This window comes from Drosophila innubila (genome assembly GCF_004354385.1).
Source record: "Drosophila innubila isolate TH190305 chromosome 3R unlocalized genomic scaffold, UK_Dinn_1.0 2_E_3R, whole genome shotgun sequence".
In the NCBI taxonomy this organism is placed as follows: domain Eukaryota; kingdom Metazoa; phylum Arthropoda; class Insecta; order Diptera; family Drosophilidae; genus Drosophila; species Drosophila innubila.
In genome coordinates, this window is record NW_022995380.1 from 8,325,875 (window position 1) to 8,334,612 (window position 8,738).

The 8,738-nt window shown below is 36.5% G+C and overlaps 2 long non-coding RNA genes across 2 annotated transcripts; both read left to right on the plus strand.

The window, feature by feature from the left end:
• The first annotated feature begins 90 nt into the window (after positions 1–90).
• Positions 91–842, plus strand: LOC117792019. Its single transcript, XR_004618133.1, has 2 exons — positions 91–317; positions 625–842. It is a non-coding gene; the product is annotated as an uncharacterized LOC117792019 (long non-coding RNA).
• A 411-nt stretch (positions 843–1,253) lies between these two features.
• On the plus strand, positions 1,254–3,810 carry LOC117792020. Its single transcript, XR_004618134.1, has 2 exons — positions 1,254–1,365; positions 3,036–3,810. It is a non-coding gene; the product is annotated as an uncharacterized LOC117792020 (long non-coding RNA).
• Positions 3,811–8,738: the final 4,928 nt, after the last annotated feature.

The following is an 8,738-nucleotide window of genomic DNA, read 5'->3' on the forward strand; positions in this document are numbered from 1 at the left end:
ATTTTTGTAATGCATATTCTGTGAGTTTGCCATTAGAAACGCATGGTCACACGGTAAACGGTCTCACTTTTCTCATTTCCTTTTGTGTTTTGTTTCTCGCTCTCGCTTGAACGGTACGGACGTGTGCTGCCGCTGCGCGTGTGTGTATTTAACTTGGCTTGAGAATAAATACTTAATTATACAATACATATGTATTTTGTTCTGAAAAATGCAACAAATTGCATTCATAACACAAGTGCAGTGAGTTTGACACACATGCAGTACGTGCGGAATGGCAGGCAAATGCTTTATTAAGCATAATACATAAGTTCAATTACGTGAGTGTTTGTATGCAGTGCACGCGATAGAGCGAGTCAGCAAATCACTGCTTATCGTTGCGCGGAGCGGTGTGAAAGAGAAGCCAAACATCTAAATTGCTTGTGCTTCTCGCTGTAAATGTGACGACGAAAATGGCTTAAAGAAAAGTAAAATATTCGGAGTCGGCACGTTTGTGTGTGTTGTGTTTATTTAGCTGTGTATGTCTGTGTTTCGAGTTCGAAATTAGATTTACAACAAATTGAAATAAGAAAAATTATAATAAGTTCGATAATATATATATATATATACATACATATATATATGCAGCAAGAAGAAGAGCAATAAGAGGCTGCGTCGTCTGTTGTTCAATAAGTGCACGAAAAGCAAGAAGAAGAAGAATAAGCGATTGCCGCCGTTGTCGTCGCCGTGTGTACGTGAGTGCGTGTCCGTGTGTTTGTGTATGCATGATAAGTGCTTGTGTGAGTGCGTGTATGAATACAAAAAAGTAGTAGCAGCTGAAAAGTGTAATAATATCAGCAAAGAAATATGAGCAAAATGTGCAAAGAGCAAAGTTTTAAAATAATTTGTATTTTTTGCAGCGCATGCCAATTCGTAATCACATAACAACAGCAAAAGCAACAACAACGAAGCAAAAAATAATTATAGTTCAAGGTGTGAGCAACAAACAAAAACAACAACCAAACAATCTGGGGTTTCGTCGAATCGTATTTTGCATGTATTTCTCCCATCACAACACCAATAACAACAACAAGGCGTTGTGTGGCCCGCCGAAAATGTCACACAGATGCAAAAACAACAGTAACAACGAATGGAATAAGCACTAAAGACTATAATCAAGAAACAAATATACATATATATATATAGAAGAAAAGAGCAAACGACAGAAGAAGAAGAAGCGAGTGTTGATCGAGCGAGGGAGCCGTGAAATGTGAGTACCACCCTGTATTACTCTCTCTTTATTGTTATTGTGTTTCTTTAGTATGTGACGTATCAGCAAGCGGTTTATTCTTTGCATTGCCTATGCATTACGTATTGTATTTTACATTTGTACACTCCTGCTCAAAATTATACGACACCTCGAAAATTTTAGTTTTGACCCTCGCAAAAGAAGGGGAAAGCATAGTTAAACAAAATAAACTATGGAGACTAATAGCAAAAAGTCTTCTGCACAAAAGCTGCTGTTCTTATCTCTAATTGCATCTTTCGTTTTCAAGTAACGGTTAAAAAAGCACAAAAGGTCTATTTTAGGCTTGCTTGCAATTGTATCACAATTATACGACACATTTCAATTATTGCGGCTAGAGAGAAAAGTTTTGTGCAGATACATTTTTTTTATATTTCTTTTTAATATTAGATGCATTTTGAATAAAATGCCGCGTGGAACGTTGTTGAACGATGAAGAAATGGGGCGAATAAGAGCCTACAATGAAGCCGGGTTTAATATAAGCCAAATATCCCGAAAAGTAGATCGAACGCGATGTGTAATTTCCAATTTTTTGAAAGATCCGAAAAAATATGGTATCAACCGAAGCTCTGGGAGAAAACCAAAGTTGGATGACCGCGATAAACGTCGCATAATAAAGAGAGCAAGCAATTCTTTTGAGTCTTGCTCTATACTTACTGCATGTTGCAGTAAGCGTGTGTCACGGATGACGGTTTGGCGGACTCTGCAATCCTCCGAAACTATTGTTAGAGGTGTTTTAAAAAAGGCTCCGTTCCTTAAACCTTACCATAAAATAGCTAGTCTTCAATTTGTAGAAAATAACTTGGAGAGAAACCTGGGCCTCGGTATGTTAGTTTAATTTCATTTTTATTACAAGACTTTGGCAACAGTTTTTGTTTAGATAATTTTTTCTGATGAAAAAAAATTTAATCTGGACGGCCCAGATGGTTTTCGTCACTATTGGCGAGATCTGCGCAAGGAACCTCTGATGTTTTCCAAACGCAATTTCGGAGGCGGATCCGCCATGGTTTGGGGAGCATTCCACAAGTCTGGAACGCTTGACCTCTGCTTCATAAGCTCAAGAATGAAAAGCAAGGATTATATCAAGGTATTGGAAGATCGTCTTCTACCATTTTTGGAAGAAAATGGAGAAAGAGATTTTGTTTATATGCAAGATAATGCACCTATACATCGGAGCCAAGAGACGCAGCGCTTTTTTAATAGGCAATCTGTTAATGTGTTGGACTGGCCCGCTTGCTCCCCGGACTTAAACCCAATAGAAAACATTTGGGGCATCTTAGCCAGGCGAGTCTATGAGAAAAATAAAAAATTTGATACCGTTGACAATCTGAAAAACGAAATTTTAAAGCAATGGTCTCTTTTAGACCATAACATCCTAAAGAATTTAATTAATTCAATGCCTAAAAGACTTTTTGAGGTGGCAAAAGCTCAAGGCGGCTCTATTAATTATTAATTATTAGTTATGTATTAATATTAATATAAAATAATAAATAAAACTCTAACTAAATAAAGAAAATTGAAATGTGTCGTATAATTTTGATACAATTGCAAGCAAGCCTAAAATAGACCTTTTGTGCTTTTTTAACCGTTACTTGAAAACGAAAGATGCAATTAGAGATAAGAACAGCAGCTTTTGTGCAGAAGACTTTTTGCTATTAGTCTCCATAGTTTATTTTGTTTAACTATGCTTTCCCCTTCTTTTGCGAGGGTCAAAACTAAAATTTTCGAGGTGTCGTATAATTTTGAGCAGGAGTGTATATGTATGTAATTACATATGTGGTTTGCGATCTCTCGATACAATTGAGTGGAAATGTGTCTTCTTTATATTTTATTTGTGGTTATGAGCGATAGAAAGAGCATAGTAATGGGCGGATGCGGATTAACAATAGTAGAAGTAAAACGTTGCGGTTAAAAGCTCAATATTCTTGAAGTGTGACCATATTTGATTAGATGCACTTAAGGTAAACATGTTCGACTCAATAAGGCCTTGATAATTGATGTTGCGATTGATTGCTCAACAATGTTGCGACAACACTGCTGCAGTAAAGGTAAACATACTTGCAACATGTTTGATCAAGAAGTTTTGTTACGCTGTCTGTCAAATAACATATCCAATTAAGAAACCAAAATAAACCAAGCAACAAATACTGAAATAAAAGTAACAAAACAAAAAAAAATAAAAACAAAAGGAACTCTTAGACCGACATCCAATTATGGCAACTAGTTAGACTTGCTTACAACGCACTCACACACGCACACACACACATGCGTGCCAATTGGCCATTACTGTTGCTTGACCGCCGTCTGCATTCGCCTGTCAATTAAAAATGCTTGCAAATTCTTGTTTTGCTCGTTTTGTTTGTTGTCGTTTCTATGCATTGCCTTCTTTTCTTCTTATCTCTCTTTACTCTGCATTTAGTCAGCCCACGCAGTTACCAATTCGTATAAAAAAACTTCAATTCAATTCATTTCTCTTTCCGTTTCATCACTTTGCTTTGTTGCTGCGGCTGCAAAATTCCATTCCGAAAGAGAAATCCAAAAAAAAAGCACACAAAGCAAACTCCAAAAAAGCAGCAGCAGTAGGAAAAAAATTCAAAACGAAAAAACAACAAAAGAGAGAGCAGAAAAAACGTGGCAGCTAAACAAAAATAAGTTGCTCTGTTTTGTTGCTGTTGCTGTTGCTGTTGTTGCTGTTGCTGATGCAGCGTTGGATACACACGAAAAACAGACAACGGCCTCAGCCAACGCCAGCAGCAGCAGCTCTGCTTGTGCTCGCTGCCTCCATTCTGTCTCCTTCTTTATGTTTACTTATCTCTCTGTCTGTGTGTGTGAGTGAGTTTGTGGTGGGTGTGTTTGTGTTTGTGCTTGCGGCAACATTGCGCTGTTTCTCTGTCTCTCTCTCACTCTCTGTGTTGTTTGTTGTCTGTTTTGTTGCTTTGTTTTTGTGCTGCTGCGGTATCTGTGCGCTTCGCTGCATTTGCTGCGTCTCATCAACGGCAGAAGTAACAAAACAAAAACAACAACAAGTTAACTTCAGACGTTAGATATACAATACAATATATACATACATGTATGTAGATTATGTATATGTAAAATACCGTTGTTGATGCTGCTTCTTCTTCTTTATCCTTGTTGCAAACTTTTGTACAATGCATTTTGTTGTTATTGTTGTTTTTTAAAGTTTTATAATTGAATATTTGCTCAAAAATTAAATTGATTTCAGTTAGTCAGAAAATTATCGGTTTTTCAAAGAAATAAATTCAATTAAGTTGATTCTAAAACATGTCAAGTCATTGTCAACAAATTTCCAACTGGATTTACACTCATGTTAACAGAAACCAAAATATTTACTAGGATAAAGTGAACTTTGGACAATAGTTAAATAAAGGTCAAATTTATTTAATAAACTGTATGATATTTACTTGAATTAATAATTGGTAGATGTATAATCTATCTAAAAAAAACTGAAAGTTATTTACAGCGTTTTTTATTTTTCTATTCCATTATATTTTTAAAACTTCAATAGTTCTGATATAAATTTGTTTTGAAACAACTTTGATCATTTCATATTTTAGCACAACACTATCAAAAAAAATGCAGCATAAGTATCTCTATGTTTACACGCCCCAAAAAAAAAGCGCCATATGCCCACAGATCTGATTCTCAAGAATATTGTATCTATTCTTACATATATGTACATATGTATGGATATTGAAGTAATGTATCTATGAGATACAAAAATAGTTGCGCTGTATCTTTAGTGCATTTTGGAGGTCTGGCGTGAACTCACAAGGCAGAAACAATGCCGTAAAAACAAAAATAGAAACCACACAGAATAAAAATCAACGAAAAACAACGAAAAACTTTTACAGAAATGCATTCTCGTTATAAAAGCTGTGGAGAGGCGGAGCGGAAGCGGGAATGAAGTAAAGGTAAAGTGTATGCAGATGCGGATACATGAAATCTTTGCCTGCTGCAAAATCTTGTTGTCTGTTTAGACTTTAATGCTAAATTTAGATACGATTAATAAAAGCGGAATGAGCGATGTGGAAACGGGATAGACTTTGAAAGCGGATAGCGGAGAACGGGACGCATTTTTGGGGCGCAAACAAAAAGCTGAAAAACGCAGCTGCAAAACGAAAATAGAGACAAAAGCAAAGGGCAAAACTTTGGGAATACGAGAAGAGATCAAAAAATCAAAGCAAAGCTATTAAAAAAAGCCAAAACTGAGATACAATGACGTTGTTGTTGTTGAAAGATACTTTTAATTTTATTTCATTTCCTATGCGCATCGTGAGTGTCTTTCTATGTGTGTGTTTTTGACAGTTGAATGAACTCGCAAGCAGCAAGAATAACAACAAAAACAACAATTGTTATTGTTGTTTATACAGACGAATAACAAATAAAAGTAATAAATATATGTAAGCTAAAGCTAAACGACGTACAACACAAGCAAAGCAAAAGCGGTGCTAAAGATCAACGGTACGACAAAACCGACAGAGAGACAGCTAGAAAGAAAGATATATAAACGGAGAGAGAGAGAGAGAGAAGGAGCATCAGTCAAAGCCACAAAAAGTAATTTTGTGTTGTCTGTTAACTAAATAAAAAAAAATGAAAAGCAAAATGAGAAGCACCAAAAGAAAAAGATACCAACTGCGTGCAGACTGTAGACTTCGGATAGCCATAGAAAGAGAGATAGAAGAAAATAGTGAGAGAGAGAGAGAGAGTGAGTGTGAGTTGGGGTAAGAAGATAGCAACAGCGACTAGACATCAAATGAGGTTTACGTAAAGTTGCAACAAACTCTGAACGGTCCATAACAAAGAACTCATAGAACACACGCCACATTGTTGTGTATGTACACGATATGTGTGCGCATATATAACTCTTTTTTTTTTAAGAAAGAAACAAACACAAGCAGCAACCACACATACTCGCAGATACAGATATAATTTTGTATATGGTCTTTGTTTGCGCCTTCTGCCTTCTTTATCAACTGTTATTTAGCCCATGGGAGGCGCCTGTCTAAGACTGCGACGTTGCAAATTTTCTTGCAGTACAATGGTATTTTCACTCTCTTTGTAAACTCACTTTAAATGATTTAATTTAATTTAATGACTAACAGTTACCAAAATTATTAAAGTGACGATTGTATTTTAGTATCTATTATGTTTTTAATAGAAAAAAATAGTTTATACATTTTTATCTTGTTTTCAATATTTCATTCTTGAAGCTTTTCCTAATTTTTTCGCTTTTAATGAAATATGAATAAAAAAATGAATAATTGGAATACAATTGATAAAATGCAGATAACGAATCAATTGACTAACAGTTGCTCAATATAGTTAAAGAGATTTGAATAATTAGTTAAAAAGTTACATGAGATATTCGTTAAAGAATTTAAGTAAAATTCTATGTTAGTATAAGAAATCCATTCTTTTAGAATTATTGCCAGTCACTCATTCATTCAATCAGCTTCAATCAATGCCATTCAATTCAAATAACACAACACACACACACACAAATTGTGCTTGCTAAGCCCGAACAATTTCATTTTCCTCTCTCTCTCTCTCTCTCTCTCTCTCTCTCTCTCTATGTCTCTCTCTGTGTCTCTATCTTCTCTAGTTGCCTCTTTGTGCATTTTTCATGTTGATTTGTCATTTAATGGGCTTCGTTTAAAATCGAATCAGGCACAGTTGCTCAACCAATGACGTCCCATTCCATTGCCCATTCCCCCATTTGCAATGGGGGTCAAGTTGTGTTGTTGTTGCTGACGCTGCTTTAGTCGCACGCAAATCGCGCGCTGTTTGCTGTGTCAGCTTTAAGGCTTGACATATAAATCGATCGACACATATATTTTATATGTTGGTTTCTCACGCTCGCTATAAGATCTGATATATCACACCTGCCAAAACGCGCACACAATTTGAAACTTTTACAAATGTTGCGTTCCAGCTTTTCTTAGCTGAAAATGACTTTTTTCATTTTCGGCAACAGCTGCCAAGTTAGGAGAAAAAAGAATAAAAATAAACTGGAAAAGCAGAGAAGCCGAAGATAAATAAATTGAAATGCAGACATGTGCTTGAAAGTGGAGCCAAGGCAAACTGACGGTGTTGTCAGTCAATGAAACGTGAACGGTATCTTTGAAGAGTTGGAGGGACTCAAAACTCATAAAAAATAAAAAAAAAACGCAATGCTCTACATGACTGGGAATATCAATTATATAATATAATTTCTTATACTTTTAACATGACTTACATTCAGCTGATTCATCCATATATATAAGAAATACAAACAAAATATTAATATTAACATACATGTATTCTTAGTTGAGCCCGCTTAAAACTAAATGCAAAAGTCAAAACAAAATGTATCTAATAGATATCTAAACAAGTTGTGTTGTGTAAAAAATACAGATGCAAGATTAAGTTGGCAAGCTACCTAGCTAAAATTAATCCCGCGCTAATCGGGCGTGTTATCACTATAACTAACGTCAGCAACGTGAAGGTGTGTGTATCTTTCAGATACTTTTTTGATATGTGCCATAAACATAAACAGCACGTGAACTGCCAACGTGGTAACAATTGCCCACACTCCTCTTCCGAGCAATTTAAATGCTTTTTACATGGCAGCAGAACAGAAAATCGATGATAATTTACCGTGTGTCTGTCATTCTGTATGTGCATGTGTGTGTGTGTGTGTGTGTGTGTGGGTAAACATATACATACATACTTCATTTATTATGTATTTGATGTACATGCGCAAAATTCCCACATACCAGAGAGAAGAGTGTGCAACTTTTTTGTAGACAAAACAAAGTAAAAAGGCAGCCATCGTTAAAAACACAGAGAAATGTAAAGAGGGAGAGGGAGGGGAGCATAAGAAGAAAGCAGAATAGAGGAAGGAGGAGAGGAGCATGGCTTAATAGTAAACCGCCCACAAGGCGTTTGTTTCAAATGTTGCCTACGCTTTGGATTTTGAACGCTCTCACTAAACATGTCTTTCTCACTCTTACACACTTGTACTCTCTGTCTCCTCTGTCCTCTGTCCTTGTTGCCTCCCACACAACACTCTCGCTCTCTGCCCGCTTTTGCTTTGCTTCTGCTTCTCTGCTGCAATATTTTCATTTTCAGCTTTTTTCTTCGGCTTCTTCTTCTCCTGCTTCTTCTTCTTCTTCTTGTCTTCAGCTGCCTCCGCTGTCGACCTCATTCGCTGTGCTTGGCGGCGCTTCTTTGACCCCCGTCCTACACCCTCCTTTTCGGCTTTTTGCCTTTTCCCTCCTTGTCACATGGGGCCGCAGCTGGCAACGCACATTTTGATAACATTTCTGATAAAATAATGTGGCAACAACGCACCATAAGTAAGAGCGGAAGAAAACGTGCCAGGTCAGTGGGTGGCATGGCACAGACAGAAGAAGTCAGCTCAAGCGTTGTATGTGTGTGTGTGTGTCTGTGTGCT